Raw genomic sequence first — 22,708 nt, 5'->3', positions numbered from 1 at the left:
TCTCGTGGAAAAAATCGATATATCTTTATACGTGCATGTCTGTCTTGCAGTATGCAATAATAAGGTTATAATGCGAATTAGCAATTAACATGGCATGTTACACCGTCGTTTCACTGGTCCTAAAGAAATGTACGATAAAAGTTACGATAATAGTTATAATAATACAGTCACATTACCAAGGCTTTTAAAGTTATTTGTTACCTTGTATTGGAAAAAGTAACTCTTTAGCGTTAGCGTTACTCAAGAAGTACTGAATCGTTATAATTCCCGTCATTTTTTTTATTACCAAATTTTGATAATTTTTTTTTATAGATTCACGTTGAATACGATGATATGAGATCTGTAAATAAAACTTACTTATGCACGTTCTATACATATATATATTGTATACGTATACAAAGTACAACGGTTATGTTTGTTACCAAAAAATGTAACTGCTTTATTGCTTCTGTTGGGAAAATAACTTTCGTGGCTGCAGCCAAATATTGCAAAGTGCAGTATCGTATAATTTATACTATTCCTAATTACAATATATTTTTAACAATACACATTATAAACATAAAATATTCAAATAACGTATATAAGTATTAAAATAAAATATTGTTTTATTCGCGAAGAAATACAATTCTTAGTTCTACTGTTGAAATCACGCAAAAAAATCTTCTCTATTTTAGTGATTGATTTTCTTATTAATTAACAACGCATAGTTCGAAATCAAGTTCGTTCTTTTCGTTTCATAGTTTAGTCGAGAATTAATTGCAATTTGCCTCCGTGTACTATCCGATCTTCCCTGTACCTGTATCCGCAGGTAAATATGAAGACAGCAGTTGACAGTTACCTGTTATTTTGGGTTAACTTATGTTCTACGAGAACGCTGATTTTTACGTGAGGTAGGTTTTTTTACCGAGATAGGTTACAGCACGGACGGAATTAATTATTGTCGGATGATTAATTCACGCACGGACACGCTGTCATTTCGTCTTACGACAGGAATCTATTTTGTGATGTTATGCTGCCTCTCCACCCCACAAGAAAATCGAGAATCGAGAAGGAAACACGCGTGTTGCAGATCCTGTAACGTGATGCTAAAATTACCACGTGGGCTTCTCATCATTGCGGGACGATTAAGAGAAATAATCGCCGACACGGCGAAGTAGCTTTTAAACGCGTGACGCTTTTTACGGTTGTAATCAGTGATCATACTATCGTGCAAGTCATTTGTGCAACGCGTTATCGGTTAAATTGCATCATTATTTCTCACTTCAACTTTGACATTACATTTGTTAAGAAAAATTTGTACCGAGCAAGATTTTAACGCATGATTGAGCTTAATAGCAGATAATCATTTTTATTTTATGGATATAGTTGCTTAAAACCTATTTATTTTAGTGAATAATTACATGAAGTAATGCAAAGGTTAAGATTTATATGGAATACATATATAATACAGAAACATTCCTGCTTCAAAATTAATATTAATCGAATTAATATTTGATTGGGTTCGTCACTGAATGCTTCGTCGATCCTAAAATCCTGATAAAACTAGTCGTTTCGATATTTGCATTGCGTGTACGGTTAAAGAAGATCGCTTAGCTAATAACATGAGATCTCTATCAGCAAATCGTGGCGCATTCCAACAAGCTGTTACAAGTTACGGGACACTGACAAGTGCCGCCTTTGACCTGTCTTTCTATTGGAATCTGTCCAGTGATCAACGGAATAGAGAAACACGCCGCGAATACAGAATCCATCGTTTAATTCTCTATTCTGTAGTCTCGCCAACTGCGACAAGCATTGCGGTCTAATAGTGGTACATTGCGATAAAATCGAACGCGCGGGAATTAGGAGCAAAAATGGTAGTATTAACTACTTAACGCAAAAGTAAGTTCAAGCGAATATGTAATCCGATGGAAGAAAGTTTAATTTATTCAAAGTATTTTTTTTCCGAAAAATATATAAGAACATCTGTCTATCTATTTCTAGAAATTCTATATAAAAAAGTTTTAATCACATTGTCTCTGAGAATCTTAGAGAGATGATTACATTCAATCTCATCGCATTGCCTAATAATAGATAACATATCACTTTGACAATAAAAGAAACATGTTCGTCCTTAATCTACACAATCCAGAGGAATACATTGTTGTCGATTACAATTTTCTTATAACTTTTATTTTATATTGGAGCGAGATTTATATTTAATACTGCGATCGAGAGCGAATTTTAATTTTTATATATCTTATCTATGTAATATTTCCACTGTTATTTTTGTTTACATTGAAAATGATCCAACAGGGATCGAAATGTTTGTTTTGTTTGTTTGTTTTTTAACTAGATGACATGTTTTATTTATTAATTGTTCAAAAAATTTTTTAATTTATGATAATTGTTGTAGGCTAGTAATCCTTTGTTTTTTTTTTCTTTTTGTTTGTTTAAAACGTTTAATATTTTTCCTTATTTTAAAAACTTTGAAGGAAGTTATTTGTGGGGTATTTAAAGGAATATGTGTATCTCGTAAATTATACAAACTTTTTTTTAGAGAATATTATAGAATATTAAATATAAATTCCATTAAGTTTTATGAAACTTTGAAGATTTCTCGGAAAGTTTCTCTAGTTTCAATTTTTCGATTTCTGGATCTGATTTATTTCAAGTGCAACTCTTGTATTTCGATCGCATTTTAGTCACCCATTTATGCCGCCGTTATTTATCTTGATTACTACGATTTCTCTTTTCCACGAGACACGTGGAGATGGACGTCGTACTGCGTGAACGATCGATTATACCAGTGCTATTTGGTGGTTGATTGCGATTTATTATTGTAAGATATTACGTACTAGCGACACAAGAGAAAGGCCTATTGAGCAAAAAAGTGCATCATAGTTGAATACATGCAAGTTCCTGTTCTGATATGACAAAGATATTAATAACGACACATTTTTGAATGTATTATATTTTTTGTTATTTTTTAAATATTTTCAATTTTAGTGTAACAATTTAGACATATTTTTAATGAAAATTGTTTAAAATAAATAATTTACCTGTACTGAATTAATAAACATTTTAGAAAATTATAATATTGTAATATTCGATATTACAATATTATATAGATTAGAATAGAAGAATTTGTAAGATAAATCATATTTTTCTGTTTTATTTCTAAGTAAAATTAAAGATAAAAAAATTTCTTTATTAAGAAAAGAAATTAATCAATTCAAATGGTATTACGGAAAGAGTACAAAAACTTAAATAAAATAATAAAATTTTATCAAAAAGCAAATAAAAATAAAATTTTGTATGATGTTTCATATAAATGAGAAAAATATCTTTGTGTTTTTATGAAAGTAATTTTGAGGAATGTCTAGACTGCTATTATAGAAATTCTACAAAAAACATTTAATTTTTATATTTTTCTCATTTTAAAAGCTTAGAAAGAAGATCGTGGGATATTTAAAAGGTTTTATTTTGGAAACCAAACAATCTTTTTTTTAGAAAAGATATTATAAATTCGAATAAGTTTTATAAAATTTTGAAGATTTCTCGGAGAGCTTCTGATGTTTTTACTTTTAGGTATCTGTGAATAATACAATAAATATTTAAGAGAAATTGTCTTTTGCGGAAAACCTGTCATTTAATAACAATTCTGAGAACGTATTTGTTTAACGCGTTTGCATCACGATGTCATAAAGTTTCATTTTGAATGAACTCATGCTGCGACCGGATTACAGGCGCGCAATAAACACTATAGTTGCTATTAGCCTTTTAGACGGACCGACGAATAGTCGTTTATAAAATAAACGCATTAAGCGACTCGCCGAAGATTTACGTCTCTCTATAGTTTCGCTCACTCAGAGATTCGCGAAAGTTTCTGTATTACCGTCTCTTAAATCCGCGAAATGTCACTCCGCTCAAATTGTACGTGTTGCTCGCTCTGACTGATAGGTCAAGTCAGACTTTTCACAATCGATTATATATCGAGTATTGCTTGAAAAGGAATTTTATGCAGAACATTAGATTTTTAGTTTACCCATTTCGAACGGTGGAATGTATGTTTTTCGCTTATCAGTACATTTTTTGTTCCTCTACATTGTAATAATTCCATATTTTTATATCCATTTCCCATTTATTTCACGTAACAAGTATTATACAAGTATTTTAACTATATAATTGCATAGATTTATTGTATAAAAATGTAATAAGATAAATACATTTTCCTTTTTAATTAATAAATGTAAAGTTTTTTGTTATTTTCTTGAAGTAATTATTTCTCTTTATTAATTTTGCATTGTGCTTGTTGATTGCAAATACATTTATAAGTTCAATTTCACACAATATTTATGGCATTGTTTATTTTCTCCGTATAATATTTCTGATTTAATGCGAAGTGCGTAAACGGTTTCCGTGATTTTCATCGATTCATAAATCGCAAGATAAATAAACTGCAAGATAAATGCATTGCTGTTTATGATAATTGTGATAAACATCATTTATGAATTTTTCACCGTAGTAAGTTTCTAAAAAAAAAACGCTGTGACCTGTAAATGTTAAGAACTCGTAAATGTTAAGAAACCTTGAAGATAGTGACGAATGTTTCGGAATCTTCACAAGAAAAAGAAAAAAAATGTATATCTGAATCAGTAACTTCGCTGAACTAATAAACAATGAAACTTCGACAATATTCTGTATATTTCTTGCAATGCAAATGTACATATTTCATTGAATTATAAATAATAATCAAAGATATTCATATTTGCAATATGTAGGCGGTGAAAGTGTGAATCTACATTGATAATTCGTAAATATTTTAATAATTTACGCAATCGGAGAAATGAGATTTACGAAGAAATTATTTGTAAAGATAAGTATATTGATTCTACACTGCTTTTTTTTATTATTTTCATGCAATAAAGTTTTGTGAAATAATTTTAATTTTTTTAGAAACAATTATATAAATTATATAAATTAAATCTTATTTTCATACGATTTGAAAATTCGTGTGCCATATTGTATAATGATAAAATAAAAGAATTTTCTTATTGTACAAAGTAGTATAGAAAATAATATTTGAATAATATATACGTAAAAGAATCCATCACAAAATAAAATTTATAAATAACAAAAAGAGAAAGAATTTCAAGAGATCATTTTAAATAATACGTATATTTTCTTTTCAAATAAAATGGAATTTTTTCAATCGATTTCTCGTCGATGCTTTCACTTGTATAAACGTACGCGCGATCATATTATATTATCGATCTATGAATAATATCTCCAACGCAGAGACATTTGTAATTAATTATGACCGCGTGATCTTTGAGCTATGTATAGCCGGAAGGGAGATCGAAGATGATTAGAAATAAGCTTGTGTAACAATCCCGTTACTGCGATGTCGGAGGTGAATTCGCGTGTCGGGGAGGAACATACTTTATGGATTTCCTTAATTTATAAAGAATTTAAATCGATTTATTTGTGTGATTACATTCTCTCTCTAGTCCCGTTTGCCAATTTATCATAAAACATTTTTAATATCATGTCAGAATCCACGTATACCTTTTATTTCATTTCGTAACATTGGAATTATTTACAACTTATTTTGCTTTCATGAAATCTTAGAGAAATTACTACAATTATACAATTATATAAGATTTTGAACATTGAGAGAAGCAGGTTTGAAATTCTGACGGACGAGACGCTCTTCTTGATTTGTGATAAGAATTTATGCATTTTCTTTTCGATAAATTAAGTCGATATATAATCTTATCTCTCTTTTTCATTTGCGCGAAAAATTATGCAGGTTGTAAAACGTCAAGTTTCGATGATGACGTTACGTGAATAAGCATACGTGCTTCTTGAATAAAATCTATATGTATCCAACCCAATTAATTAATAGTACTCATTTTTCTTCAAGGATATTCTTATTGAAGGTCTTCTGATTCCAACCCAAGCAATGGCAACTTTAATTTTCTGTCCAACCTAATTAATACTAGTTATAATTTTTCTTCAAGGATATTTTTATTGAAGTATCCCAATCCAAGTAATTGCTTTAATTCTCTGTCAAAAATTATTACTCTTCGAAAAAAATTAATGCATCAAATGAAAGATTAAAACCCAGATGCTACAATCTTAACTAATCAAGTTAAATTCTACTAAGTATCTAACCTAATTAATACTAATTAATTTTTCTTCAAGGATATTTTTATTGAAGTATTCCAATCCAAGTAATTGCTTTAATTCTCTGTCAAAAATTATTACTCTTCGAAAAAAATTAATGCATCAAATGAAAGATTAAAACCCAGATGCTACAATCTTAACTAATCAAGTTAAATTCTACTAAGTATCTAACCTAATTAATACTAATTAATTTTTCTTCAAGGATATTTTTATTGAAGTATTCCAATCCAAGTAATTGCTTTAATTCTCTGTCAAAAATTATTACTCTTCGAAAAAAATTAATGCATCAAATGAAAGATTAAAACCCAGATGCTACAATCTTAACTAATCAAGTTAAATTCTACTAAGTATCTAACCTAATTAATACTAATTAATTTTTCTTCAAGGATATTTTTATTGAAGTATTCCAATCCAAGTAATTGCTTTAATTCTCTGTCAAAAATTATTACTCTTCGAAAAAAATTAATGCATCAAATGAAAGATTAAAACCCAGATGCTACAATCTTAACTAATCAAGTTAAATTCTACTAAGTATCTAACCTAATTAATACTAATTAATTTTTCTTCAAGGATATTTTTATTGAAGTATTCCAATCCAAGTAATTGCTTTAATTCTCTGTCAAAAATTATTACTCTTCGAAAAAAATGCATCAAATGAAAGATTAAAACCCAGATGCTACAATTTTAACTAATCAAGTTAAATTCTACTAAGTATCTAACCTAATTAATACTAGTTATAATTTTTCTTCAAGGATATTTTTATTGAAGGATTCCGAAGTAATATTGAAGGAATCGAAGTAATTGCAACTTTAAGTCTCTATCAAAAATGATTACTCTTCGAAAAAAATTAATGTATCAAATGAAAAAATTTAAAGAATTAATTACGTGAATATGCGCCATGCGACGGCGACGACCCACCGAATGATAATCGAGGAACCTGCGATAGAAATGTCAGACCCTCTAGGAATTCCGATGTAGCGATGCAGGGGTTCCATGCACACCATGCCGCGCCGCGGCAGAGTCGCAGCCGCAGTGGGCAGTCTCAGTGCTGTCAGTACGCAAGAAATATAGTCGTACGCATAGGAGCGTGCAACGCATAATGACTACACGCGAAACCACGTATCGCCGCGGGTAGGTACGCCGCCTTGCTAATTATAGGTAATTATCGTTGCGGAGGAGCTCGGACCGCGAGGATCCTCGCGGGAGAGCGCCGGCGAGAACGGGCACAGGAAGAAGAACGGGAAAGGTGATGGGAAGAGGGGAGAGGGAGAGGGGGGGGGGAGGAGAAGAAAAGAAACGGCCCGCTACCGAAATGATCAGGAACCCGGGTCTGACCGACAGGTTGTTGTTATCCAGATAGCGCCTATTGAATTATGCTTTTTTTTTATCGCAAATACCAAAGCGGATCCTCCGTCTGGAACCCCCTGATGAGAATTTAGGGTCCGACTCCTGCAAAAGAGAGACGTACGAATTCGTGCGGCCTCGTGGAGAGATAATTAGAGGCGTGCATATACGGAACGATACTCAAATGGATATTTAGTGTGTGTCGATCAGGGGTAGGAGGAGTGGAGCTGGTTGGAGGGGTCAGAAATTAAACGGGATGAGAAATTGCTGCAAATTATGCCTCTCGCTCGTTTGTTATTCTGTTAGAGACCGCGTGCGATTCGGATTACATGGAAGTGCGAGTTCCGATAGGGAAATAACTTGTACGGGTCATAATCACAAGATACGGCGCGCAGCGTATCAGGATACTTTGCTTGTTAAGATACGTATCAACAACAAAGATTTACTTTCTTGTTGATATGTATCTTAAGAAGCAAAGACTTTTTCCACTTGAATTCGGATGCTCCACTAGTTTTATTTCATGTATACGTTAAATTGCAAATCTATCCCTAAAATTCTCAAATTGAAATTATTCTGTCTAAGCAATGTACTTTGAATCAGGGTTGGGTAGGTTAATATCTTTTTTAAACTAAATTAATTTAATGGCTTATAAAATTAATAAAATTAAGTTAAAAGTTGAAGGAATAAAGAATTAACTTAGTAAAAGTTAAATTAAGATTGAATTAACTTAAATTTAAAAAAAGTTAATTTAAAAAAAATTATTTTTGAGATCAGAATGTTCTAATTTTTCTTATAATGAGATTACTTTAAAGTAATCACTTATAAATATAGATTATTAGATAAGTTTAATTTTATATCCACATGTAAGTTACTTATATAAGAGTCATACTATAAAGCATTTTTGTAGAATTTTGTAAGAGAGAAGGGTATATGTTTGCATTATTTCTCTTTCTTTAACCTCTAACTTTCTTTAATTTCTAACACGACTACTCATACATGTTTACTACATTGATTAGATATTTGTTACAAAGATAAACGTAAAGATTTAGGAAATGAGTGGATGTATAACTTTGTTCTACAATAATTCTTCATCTAAGGTTTATTTTATATTTATGTTGTTGAGATATAACATTCATGATATCTAAAATTAATGCAATTCAAATATAAACGGGAATTGACAAAATCTAGCGAATCAATAAAAACTGGCTACCGTATAGACTCTTATTATAGAGTTTTTCATCATAAAATCATTGAACTATTTCTAAATTAATTCTCTAATGTTTAAGACTTTATAGAAAAAAAATATCAGCATTAAGAAAGATAGAACAACTTTTAATTTAAAAAAGTTAATAAATCAAAGTTTAAAAGTAACTAAATTAAGTTAAAAATTAATGCATTTAAAATTAATTAAGTTAAGTTAAAAGTTATTAACTTTTTAATTATTTTTTTTTAACTGTTAACGTTTTGATGAGTTACTACCCAATCCTGCTTTGAATAAATAGCAATCGCTTTGTGAGTAGTTCGTTCATTGATTCAAAGTAATGCAAGTGTTAACGTTCTTTGTCGTTCTTCTTTTTTTTCGGTCAAATCGTTACACTAACGTTGATTTATTCTTAGAAGGCTCTTTGTTCGAAATGGATTCATAAAAAAATGGCTGAATGCATTATCCGGTTAAAAGAGGCTGTGCGATTTTCCGCTTCTAGAGAGAGAGAGAGAGAGAGAGAGAGAGAGAGAGAGAGAAAGAGAGAAGAAAATTTGTCCGAAGCACGCGCGAGAAGCATCGAAGGTGAGCCATTACGTACGCTCATAAAAACCGATTATGTGCAACTGCATATGTAATGAAAACAATACGAGGTATACTATAAGTATAGCGCATTACGATACTGCTGGCTAGCAGCGATGATAGAGTCCTGGTGTCAAGAAAGAGAGGCTTAATGATCGAGCTAGCGCTGTTGATTTACGCACTACGGCACACGCTGCATCATGGCTTTGTCTTCCGGGATCAGCTCGTTAATAAAATTTTCTGTAATAGCGAACTTCGTCATTTTAGCGAACCTCACCGCCGTCGCTGCCGCTGGCCATGTCGGTCGTTTGTTTTATTGTTGAAAATCGCCATAAACCGCTTGAACCGAGAGATAACATTCCGCGTCTATCCTGGTCCTCTTCGACAAAGACGAGAAGTGACAAAGGGCACAGCTAGGAATTGGAGAGGTGGACGTACGGAGGTCATCGTAAGAAATAAAGAATGTACTGCGCTTTTATGCGGTCGTATGGTCATCAGATTCTACTCGCGAAATCAATATTTTATCTTTAAACTAACAATGATGGCGAATTTCGACAGCTGTTCTGTATTGATCAAGACTGATTTTTATAAAGATAGATGTTTTGAAATTAAACTCGATTTTTCTCTATTAAAAATTTCTAAAAAGATTTCTAAGAAGTTTCGATCACAGATATATTTTGTTATATAGATACATATAAAAAAATTAAAAAAATAATTTTGACAAATTAAGTCTTTGTGATTAGGTACACGTTTTATTAAAATATGCGTATTATACTTTTGTAGCATAAAAGTGATAATACTGATAATGAGAGGGAGATGGTGTATGAGTGTGTGTGTGGTGTATCTGATTATATAATTGCATGGTAAAACAATGAAACTCCATTTTCATGATTTACTGCTATAATGTTAATAATAATAATTATATTTATGCTCTATTAACAAAATACAGTTGACATAAAAAATAATTATAAATTATAATTACATTAGGATAATTGCAACCATTTTTCTCTCAGTGTAGAAAGCATGTCAGTAATAATGATCGTTTTAAGATAATGTGAAATTGAATAAATCTTTATGTGAACAAATTAGTGATTTCTTATAGTCTCTCGATTATTTGAAAGATAAAAGCGTAGAACGTATTATATATCAAAAAATTTATAAAGGTAATTTAATGTTTGTTTAATCGCTTGAAAATGATCTATTCATGAAAAAGAATAAATTAAGATCGTAGCGAAGAGCGTAAGATTCGCATAGGAAACTCACGGTGCATCGTAAACTCGTTAATATCTGATAAATTTACGTTATCCTTAATACGTGCGTTAACTTTTCATCGTTGCGACTCGCATCACAGATTTTGGATGCTAGTGATAAGACAAAATCTTTCCTCTTCATCGCGCCGGTGTGTTCGCGCACGTTCTCGCGTAGTTTACATTTTTACGGAACGTATTGACGTTAATGGTGCGATAACCAGAGACTTCAATTACACGGTAACGCCTCTAACGGTCTCTGTCTACAAGTCTTTTGAAATTGATCGATGGAATGCGCGATGAAACGCGATGATGGCGAACACTGATCCGTTAGAACGCATCATTCCGTGCAGTATCGGACAATGGCTGGCGTGAATGCATAGAAGTATTTGCTTCCGTTTTAAGGTTTAATAGCGGTATCGTGAAAGCGACTTGAGTATCGCATGTCGATGTATCCTTCACATTCTAATGCGAATCACGAATTTTTAGATTTGTTGACATTATGGGTGTGTTGAACTAAAGAAGTAATGCAATAAATTCTGTATCCGTTCCACAAAATTACATTTTGATCCAAAAGATAAAATTATACAGAAGCCGTTTTTTAAGCATTGTAGCTATCACGCTGATAGGATAATATTCACAATCCCTTTTTTACTTGGTACTCTATTTTATTTTATCTTTTTTTTAATCTTTTGTTTAATATTGCAAGTAATTAGAATAGTGATAGTTTCAGATAGTACATATATGTTCTAGAAAATTTATATTAAATAGGAATCATTTCGGGAATAAGATTACTATATCGATTTCCGTTACTAATTGCATGAATGGTGAAGCTGTTAGCTTTATGTCCGTTTTTTTATACGCTGTGCGATAGTATCTATTATCCTATTCAACTCTTTTTTAATTAAAAAATCTGATAATGTATTAAAAAATAGAGGGCAGGTGTATACGTATAGCTTCAGAGCGACTTTTATATATGACATTGTGTTTTGGATGTTATAATATGCGCGATGATTTATTTATGGCCTCGTTAGGGTTCAACTATGTTACTAAAAATAAAAATAAAATGATAGAATGCCGATCACGCGGCACCTGCAAACTTTTACGAGGGAATAGAGGGACACTTTTTTTAAATGTACCTTTTTCTGCGCGTCCATAAGAGAGTTAAGCACAGAGATAATGAGAGAAAACCAATCAACATCGCGATACTATCGAATGCTAATGCAGTCGATACGGATAGCTTATTACATTTTTTGATTGCGATTCCCTTATTAATGTGCGCCAGATAAATGATGATGGTGGTGAACTAAATTAAGAAAGACGTTCAGCATCTTGGTTAATGAAACGTGTCGCGCCGTTATACAATATAATATGCACGATACTTTATTGTTGTCAAACAATAGGTTTTATGCACGTATCTTGAGATAGTTTGCAGATGAAGCGTTTAAATCCTATTATTCTCGTTACGTTAATTTATTAAACGTTCTTATAATAATAATAATTTTATGTTTAATTCTTTGATGGATCTCATTCTAAAACATTATTATATATTGTACTCTATAATTCTAAATTCTTTAGACTTTTACTTACCAAAGAATTTAGAGAGTACGATTTATATATGTGATGCGCTCTATAATAACGTTATTTTAAGTAAAAGTATTAAAATTAATAAACAAAAATATAGGAGATAAAAGATTAATGCAATTCATATGAGCTATGTACAAATATTAAACATTTTTATTTTGTATTTTTTGTATCTGTATGTTATACAGGGTGTATCTGAAATAACGCCCACTAATATAATGCTATTCCTAATAAATAATTGAATCGAAAAAGTCCTTTAACATTTTGCAATTTTCGCAATATGTTTTTTAGTCATCTAATGAGCAAAATGTCTAAAATCAACATATAAGACAACTTTAAGATATCTTTGAAAATTCTTTAAAATATTTCACAAAGAATATTGAAAGATATTTTAAAATTGTCTTATACATCGATTTTATCCCATTTATTCAGCAATTTTTAAAAATTCATATCTCGTTAACTATTGCGAAAATTGCAAGATGGTAGAGGACTTTTCAATTTAATTTTTTATTAGAAATAATACTATATGATTAGTGGGCGTTATTTCAAATACACCCTAATTAATATAAATATAGGAGATAAATATGTTTAATATAAATAATTATTAAGCCGCGAAATCTTTAACACATTTTATTGTACAAGAAAAATGTGTATTTTATAATTTGATATATTTGCATTTTACTTATATACTCAAATAAAATCAGTACACAATGGCTTTAATATGCATCCAAATAAATATTTCTTAAATATACACGATACAATCTTTCAAATATTATTTATAATACTTGATAGAAAGTTAGCAATTTTATAATTTGATATATTTCCATTTTACTTATATACTCAAATAAAATCAGTACACAATGGCTTTAATATGCATCCACAAATAAATATTTGTTAAATATACACGATACAATCTTTCAAATATTACTTATAATACTTGATAGAAAGTTAGCAATTTTTATAGAAATTCAAACGTGTCAATTAATTGAGAAATCAATTTACGCAATTTGAAATACGAAACGTTGCGCAGCCTTTCGATTATTCATGAAATATTTATGAAAGTGTGGAGTTTGCGTCGGCGAGACTTTTGACTCGCAAAGGTAGACGAGGGGTACCCCGTTTCGTCATAATACATCCGCCGATATAGATCGTTGCTTCGACATAATTAAAGCAACAAATTCCAATGTACCCGCAGGCATACGTTGCTCAGTGTCTGAGCGTTTCCTATCGCGCGACGATCGGCAACTCTTGATGGATCGGTACAGGTGCGTGTAAGAAGTTACAGGCACGTTTCCGATCACCCGCATCGATTCGCAACGCGCGGGGTAGAATTATTTACGAGCGCGACGACCGATATTCATAATTGTCGGATAAATGCCGACGAGCCAATTAACGCTATCCTCCTGCCGACATGCAGCGTGCACCGCAATCGCGAAATCGTCCTCTTCTCTGTCGCCATCATGCCGCTTTAATGAGACGTTATCAATCTATGCGGGTTAAAACACTTACAATTAGAACAATTATGGGAAACGAGAACACCTTTTCGATTAGTCACGTGATGCTTATTTATTAGGCAGAAGCCTCGGAGCAACGTCGATTAATGTTGCGCAATGTAGTTTACATAAGTTAATATGAGAGTTTGTATAAATTTTGTTTACTTACGACGATCGTGGAAAGTATGCCAATACGAGATCTTTATGTTTACGTAAATATAGAGATTCACATTTATGTTTTTTTGTGTCGTACCTATTATTATTTATCTGCAACAATGTGATGACTTGTATTGTTCAATTAATGGAAATTTGAAATCAGAGAGTTTTTCTCAAGAGAAAAACAAAGAGTTAATCTGGTGATGCAGCATTTTGCAGCTTTAAGTAGCAGCGCAAGATGACTATATTTCGATAGCACGAAATGGCAAAGGTAGAAACGGCGATCTGCCGGTTGCTAATTGGATGGAATATCGCGTAACTTGTACTCATCCTTCAGTGACGTTATTCAGGAACGGTTATCTCATTACCCGATTTTTAAATTCAAAATTCGTCGGCCGCAGATGCGGCTGCATGTACGTACGAGACACATGGCGACATATAGGCGCGATCGAAAATTGCGATCGAGCGGCCGCGACATTTAGCCGGCTACTCGAGATCGTAGTGTGAAGATTAAGGTGCCGCTGGTGCGTACTTGCGAGCTCGTGGAATAAGCGTGCACATTGACACGAGGGAGCTCGCGATAATTGGAAGGAGGATAATGACGTTGCCAGTTTCTTGCCTGTTGACGACAGTCACGCTTTTCAAAAGACGTTTCGGGCATCAGAAAGCAGCGGACCCAATAAGTACGTGTGACTTCGCCTCAGGTGCATCGATAATGAACAGTTCTGGAGACACGTCACAAATTTGCAATATCACTAACCGTTCGAAACAACTAATGGTTACGCCTGGCGTTGGTTGCACCTGGCGTACGATCACTTTTAACAATATTTAGTGCGGAAAATACGATAAAATTAATTTAATGCGCAGAAGAAAAGGAATTTTTGTTTAGGCATAGCTGAAATACTTTCAGAATTTCAATATGGCTGAAGAAATGTGTGTATTGATTTTGTTAAAAAAAAAAAAAAAAAAACAAAAAAAAACTTAAGCGAAGTGAAACAGGTTTTAATTTTTTTGTACGACAAATAATTTACATTAAAAATTAATATTTATTATTTAGAATTTTTATACCCATATACATTTATATGTACATCCAGGATAGGCGCCCACAAGAAACGTAACGGAAGTAACGTGTTTAATAAATAATGTAAGCGGATGTCGTTGATTGACAGAGAATTGTCAAAGTCGCCGCACTCGAGCTTGTCGCTCAAAGATTCTACGATCTTTATCGACACCCTCTTTTTTTAAGATCTGCTACACGTTATGCAAAACCAGGGTGGCATTACCGATATCATTTTACAGGAAATGACTTGGCTCATTATTTTAATGACTATACGTGGACAACCACTCTCTCATGAAAATGTACGGGTAGCTTTTTTTTTTCTTTTATCAAGATGTACGGTTGCAAAATTAAGGAAGAAATATTTAATATTGTTAACATTGAAAATTACGACAAAAAAGAATTGTTTTGTTTTTACTTGTGTCAGTTGAAACATAATCATTGGGATAATTAAATTTTTTAAATGTCGATGACTTTTTAAAATAAAAAGGCAGTTAATTTTTAAATTTAAAAATATATATTTGACCATTATTTACGTCACTACATCAATATTATATTTCTTGAATTTCCAGCAAATTGCTTTAAAAAGCACAATTTATTTATTAGATAATTTAAATTAATTTCTCTGCTCTAATAAAACAAAGAATTTTTATTTAAAATATATCATTCCTTCATTTCAAAAGTAAGATACACCTAAAAAAATGTGATTTTTCATATGTTATTACCATAAATGAATTAAGTAAACATTACCATATTAATCATTAAAAATGAACTAACTTTATAATTTCATAAAAAAAATTGTCAAAATTATCATGATTCAAAAAGGATAGTTTTTAAAGATTTGAAATAAAAATGACACAAAAATAATATTTGATTATGTTAAGAATATATTCTTCGTTGGTATTGTAATATTTGATCAGACAACAATTTTTTGTCGGTTGAAAAATAATAATTTTTTCTTTTTCTAGAAAAATAATTTCCAGGTGTTTCTTTATATTTCAATGAAAATTACTATTTGTCAATCATTTTTTACACAATTTTCCTTAAAAATTTTAAGTAAATATATTTCGTAATAATTGTCAAGTGTTATATTTTGAAAAACTTATAAATGATTTCGATATGATTTTTTTATATGTTTAATATCTGATAAAATTATATTATATATTTTACAATTATGCGTTTATTATTCGATTATAATAAAACAATACATAGACATTATTTATACATTACACATAGAATATAATATTTATTTGAGTTATGTTAACTTTTGAAGTAAGGAAACGGTATCTCATATAACAATCATTAATCATGTTCCAAGGAGAAGATACTATTATTATCTAAGCTTGCTAAATATCTTATAATTAATTATTGTCATGAATTTTAAAAATAATGCAGTTCTTCCCTCGAGAGGATTTAACCTTGGATATAACTTGATCAAAGTGTAATCGTGATATTTGCTTATTAGAGAACCGTCATTTCCGCCGCGCATTCACCTCGCTTATTTGCTACTATTTCTCTCGTCGTAACTCGTCTGAAATCTGTCTCTTGGAGTGATGTTTCCTCGATTATGGGTAGCACAAGCAAGCGGAGATAAATTGTTCGTAATTGAAACTTTGAACCAGCAAAGCAATCGCGATAATCACCTGAATATTCCGTTTCACTGATGGCGTCTCGGATTATCTCGTGCAAAATCAAATGGCTGAATGCGGTTGTTGTGTTGTTTTTTTTTTAAATTCATGTCGATAGAAATGAAATTGCTTCTGGCGTTTTCGATCTTTCCATGTCTTACATAATGATTTATTTTTACAACGTTATATGTGGTAACAAGCATAGAAATATGAATGATGATCATTATTCTGTTTACTATGTAACATTATTGTATTACGGTAGTTTTATAAATATCTGTTCTTATAAACGAGATGATCGCTGTGTCAACCTAATGATTGTATGAAACGCATGAGTATTCATATTCTCATAAAATAGAATTGAGACTAAATTTAGAATATATTTATAAATCTCAATTTAATATCTAAGTATTGTTTTATTGTAATCAAATAATATCTATTAAAGTGAATGTATAGTTGCAAAAAACATGATTTTATCAGCTTAAATATATAAAGAAATCATAAATCATTTATAAGTGCTTCGAAACGTAATACTTGATGACAATTAAATATTATAAAATATACTCGAAATTTTTATGAGAAATTATATAAAAAATGATTGATGAATAGCAATTTTCATTGAAATGTAAAAAATATATCTGGAAATTCTTTTAATTATAACCATTGTTATTTAATTGTATATGAGATGTTCAGTGATCGTGATTTACACAATACACAATTTGCCACTTTACTATCATGGCAATCCGGTTATATAGGAGTTCCGCACCGTTGTTTCCGGTAATTACAAATTGTAAATAGTTGTCTCGTTACGTGTGTACATTGCGTATGTACAGCTATTTACGTTATATAAGTTTTATTCTATTCTTTTAGTTTTTATCTCACGGTTATAATAAATAGCTTCCTTCTTTCGTATACGCGCAGAGATATTTTACCGCAATTCCTTACGGCTGTAAATATTTAATTTTTAATCATTATTATTTATTATCTTTGCACAAGCCTAATCGAGGCAGCATAAGCTCTGCGCGTTTACAGCCTGATGAAGCTCACTCGCTGATGTTCTTTTTCATGTATCGTTCATCAGCATCATAACGACATCACTTTTTGTTAAATGTATTCTGTACGCAAAGTTTGATTTTGGTAAAAACAAATTGGCAATAAAATACGTATAACGTAAAATGTAATTTGTGAATTAAGCTCGACAATGTTTATTACAATTAGCAATCATAAAAATATTTTATATTATAAAAATATTTCCATCACGCTTTGCTTAAGTTTAACATTATAACGAATTTATTAGACGTATATATTTAGTTGGTAATTATTATTATTGCTATATTCTCAGATTTTATAATATTTGCTTTAATTGATCTTATTAAATGATCTTTTTATGACAGTTAATTAATTTATTTCGACAATCAAGTGCTTATTACGATGAATTTATTGGCGATAAATAATATTTTTTAATATTTTATTATTAAATAATTTTGGTAGCCAATTAATAGAGATTAATGATATAATTAATGTGAATGCTTGCAGAAAAAATGGTTTTATTAAAAGATTATTAAAATGATTATGTCGGACACATAAATTGGTTGCTAGAATATCAAAATTTTGCGCATTTTATTATGTTTGAGCATCCCACATAATTATTTTAAGTGCAACAGAATTATTTTCAGATTTGTATCTAGTTAAATTTTTACACTAAAAAAAATTTGCTAAATTTTAATACATATTCTTTTGAATAGTATTAAGTAAATATTTACTTCCAGTAATAAATATTTACTCAGTAAAAAAATGATAATTAAATCAAATTAATAGTTTTTGTAAATATATATTTATTTTTAGTAAATATTTACTTAGAATTATTTAAACTATTTGTTAAAATTTAGTATTTTTTTCAGTGTACACATTTCCGTAAAATTATTCTTTCTATATATAATAATATGTATATACACACACACACACAAAGTGTTCCTGGATTTTTCGTAATATATTCTTGTGATAAAAGAAGAAAAAATGTGATATAAACACAATCCCTAAAATATTTTATTAAAAAATAACAAAAATGTAAAATCTACAAGAATTTTTCACCTAAGTTTGCGTTTAAAATTGCCGTCCGTCCATGTCAATACTTGATATCAATGTAATGAACTGAAGTTACATTTACGAATAACGGCGCTTTCAGTTTAAATATAAAACAATCATGTGAAGTTATATGTATAGTTATATGAAAATATAACTATACATATAATCATATGCTGTTCGAACAAGTTTTCAATGTCAGTTTAATTTTAATATACGGATGAGCATGCAGAATATTATGTTTATAAATTTTAGGTGAAATTATTTTTTATAGACTTCATATTTTGATTGTAATTTTTTAATAAAGCGTTTTAGGACCTTATGTTTATGTAACATTTTTTCTTATTTTAATTGAAGAATAGATATACTATTGAAGTTTGTATGGAAAATTCAACACACTGTATAATTATGGTTCTTTCTTCTTGGAAGACTACTATAAATACCTGTCTCATTTGAAATCATTTTGAATAATGAAGCATACTCAATGATTAAATAATGATTATTAATGACTTTTATTTGCATTACATTTTGAGACTTTTATGAAAGCGTTAGTATAAGTATCAACATTGTGCTATGAAAAGTGTTGAATCTTTCTCTGGATTATTTTACAATACATTCCTATTATCATAGTATCATTACATTTATGAATACATCATATCGACGCCTAATAACATTCTCGCTATTATCTCGCTATTGCGCGTTATTATCTGATTAGAAATGATTAATACTATAATAGATAGATGATTACTTCTCGTATTGTCACTATCAATAAATCAGATTTGTAATATTGTCTTAATAATCTGCGTATAATAACTTTATATGTGTTATCGCGCAATCTCGTAGAAAGTATACAGTAGAAATAAGTTATATTTTAGAATGAATATCTGCAAAATATCAATATTTTAACATTGTAATTAGATTTTTATAAGTTAATTGATCTAATCGATTTTTTTTTAGCTTCAGAAAATCTTTGTTTTCTTACTTTTAATTATTAATTGTGAAATGCTAGTCAGTGTTTTACCGTCTTGAAATACCACTCGAAAAATGGAGTAATTACCGAATCTTTTATTGGAGTGACTTTTTAGTTGTACAGTGTAAATTCTTTCACTATGTGCCATGGATTGTGCATTTTCACTCGTAATTAAAGAGTGAATCTGATATGATCATCACTGTAACAGTGCATGTGCCAAGCAAAAAAAAATTTGGTAAGCGAATATAACGTTGTCTCGTCGTGTTGATTATATTTATTAATTAAGTCGATATTATAAAGAAATTTTGACAACGTTCCTTCCAGAGATAAAATGCTCTAACAAAAATTTACATATTCTAAATTTACATATTTTTTTACATTAAGATTCCTGTCTCTCTTACATTGAGATCATCTTGAATAATGTTTCACTTTAACCGAATGAAACATTCATTATAGTTGGAATTAAATATTTATCTTTATAAAAAATGAAATGTGATTCCATTCCGAATGGTATTTTTACTGTCGATTAGAGTAAATTTTCATTTGTTTTGAGCGAGAGTTTACTGAAAAATTTAGAGAGTACGTACTCTAAAACGTAAAACCAATACATGCTTTTTTTTACACGTCGATAGACGTATCTTCCTAAACTTCTATCGACTTCATATATACTTTCTAAATTCTTGAAGTGGAATTTCACTCTAAAGAGCCTTGAAAAGGAGGTGCTCAATTTTCAGTCTTTAGAAGAATTTCGAGATTTCACTTTTCAGAGTGAGATTCATTCTAAGCATTTTAGAAAGTAGTACAAAGAGGTGTGCATGTTATGTATTTTGTACAATACAACAGTATCGCATGCAGTATCGTGACGTGTCGCTGTAGAAAACTCAACGCGACGAAAGAAAAACGCCGAAGAAGATTTTTTTTTTTCAAGATCAGAGCGCATTGCACCAGCTATTTATTTTACGCGCGTCGACGCGATCATTATAGGCGCATGTCGGACGATCGAGTTAATAAGCGCCGCCAAGGCGCTCGATCGCGAGGTTTACAGGCTTACGCAAATGGAACGCGCGAAGGAAACGCGTTTTCTTCACTCCCACGCTCTCTTGTCGGATTACTTGTGCGTATACCGTGGTGCGCGGAGTAAAGAAGAATGAGAAAAAGTATGGAGAAAGATAGGACGCGAGCGGGAGAGAGAGAGAGAGCGGAGGAATCGCGAGGTAAATGTACACTCGAGAGCAACCTGTACACTTAACGATAAGCGCAGGCCTTTAAGTACCGTTCAATGTGAAAAGTGGCCGCACGTTACTGACGAGACGATTCGTCGTGCACCAACGACCGGCAGGTATGATAATATCGCGAAATCTTTCCGGGAGTGCGTATTGCACTCGCGCACGCATTCGCGGACTGCAGGGTGCTATTTGCGCAGGTTGCTTCGAGGGCGGGTAAGATAACCATTTCGGAGTCGAAGTCGGCCTTCGAGTGGCTGAACGTTAAATATAGGTGCGACACGATCTGGCAACGTGATAGGTCGATGGTAAATTTATCGTAAATTTTCGCAAATCACGCGTTCCCTATAATTTCGCTACTACTTTGTCGCGTCACTGTCGTTGATCGAAATTAATATCTGGTCTCGGCGACGTAATCCTGTATAAATAACCGATACAATGGCGATATGCAGGAAGCTAATGATATACATTACGCGGGAGCAGTCTGTATTTCATGGGAAACCTGCGTTATATTTATAAACGCACGGCTTACATCATTTTATTCCACTCTCTAAAGCTTTTAGAATGACTTTCATTCTGAAAAATGAAATTTCATTCTTAAAGAATTGAATAATAAAATAAAGAATTGATTCTTAAAGAATGAAAATTGAGCTACTCTTTTTCAAGACTCAATTTTCACTTTTTAAAGCGAGCTTTCACTTCAAAGAATTTAAGGAGCGTTTATATAAATATGCACTCTATATGGAAAACGTTCTTTTGAATTACAATTATTTAAAAAAGACTTCTTAATACACATGGCATGTAAGGGGATTAATAATTTTAGGGGGTTCATAAAGACGTTCGTTTCAAATTATCTCGCACAGACGTTGTATATAAAATTGATTGTCGAGATTGTGAAGCACCATATGTGGGCCAAACAGGTAAATGTTTGAAGACACGCATAAATGAACATAGAAATCACATAAATTGGAACACTACACAGCATTCTGTAACAACAAAACACACAAAATTAGTCATCAGCATGATTTTGATTGGAAAAATGTCAAGATATTAGACGAGAAAAGGGTGCTTAATAAAAGACTGATTTCGAAAATGATCTATATAAAGCAACAGAAACAGAGTTTGAATTTACAGAATGATACGTATTTTTTAGACCCTATATACGAATTTATTTACGGAATTGTGATATTGTTTTCTCCCCTTTGTTCCTATTTTCATTTTTATTTCAATAACTGCATGACTTTATTATTTTCACTCTTATTTCATCTCTGTCTGTCGACACCATAAGACTTTTACGTCGAGTCGCGAGAAACGTTTGTATGTAAGTCAATAAAATTAAAATTCAAACAAATGATTTTAATAATTCTCGAATTTTTCATTTTTCATGTCTCTTTTGAATGACTAATAGCAAACCTGACAATCTGATAAGCGATATGATTCTATTTATTGACGCAATGTATATAACTTCGATTTTACTTTATGTAAGTTTTTATATTATTATTGTATAAATTAATATTTTTGATAATCATTGAACTATTTCATTACATGGCATTTGGATAAAGAAGAACGAATTAAATTGTCGGGAATCACCATCTTGGAACTTGCGTTACTTATGTAATTTCGATTTATATTTTATATTGATAAGGACTCGAATTGAAAGGTCGAAACGTTTTATTCGTTTTGTTACATTCGCACGAAAATGGAAAGTTTTCTGTGCATCCGAACAGCTGATGTAGGCTTTGATGAGCTTTTTTATATTTTTCACAATTATTCAATATGCAATGGAAGAATTACTATGCCATTACTTTTTTTATCATTACTTTTTATAATAACAATTTAATAATGACGTTGCCCTAATGGCAACTAACTAAACGCTGATCGAGATCGCGCTAAGATTAAGAAAGTCACTTTGAAAAGTAATTATTTCTCACTATTACGCGTTATTTACTGGAGAAAAAAAAGTAACAAGTAAT

At 31.0% G+C, this 22,708-nt stretch overlaps 2 protein-coding genes across 5 annotated transcripts in view; one reads left to right on the top strand and one right to left on the bottom strand.

Annotated features, from left to right (window-relative positions):
• The window catches only part of MESR6 (misexpression suppressor of ras 6), a 697,505-nt gene that overhangs the window by 111,765 nt on the left and 563,032 nt on the right, over window positions 1-22,708 (top strand). The window lies entirely within an intron of this gene.
• The window catches only part of LOC105144965 (uncharacterized), a 141,103-nt gene that overhangs the window by 99,707 nt on the left and 18,688 nt on the right, over window positions 1-22,708 (bottom strand). The gene's annotated exons all lie outside the window — the stretch shown is intronic.

This window comes from Acromyrmex echinatior, chromosome 3 (assembly GCF_024713525.1).
Source record: "Acromyrmex echinatior isolate Ae372 chromosome 3, ASM2471352v2, whole genome shotgun sequence".
Classification (NCBI taxonomy): domain Eukaryota; kingdom Metazoa; phylum Arthropoda; class Insecta; order Hymenoptera; family Formicidae; genus Acromyrmex; species Acromyrmex echinatior.
The sequence above is the reverse complement of the archived record's forward strand: the minus strand, read 5'-3'. Positions and strand labels throughout refer to the sequence as shown.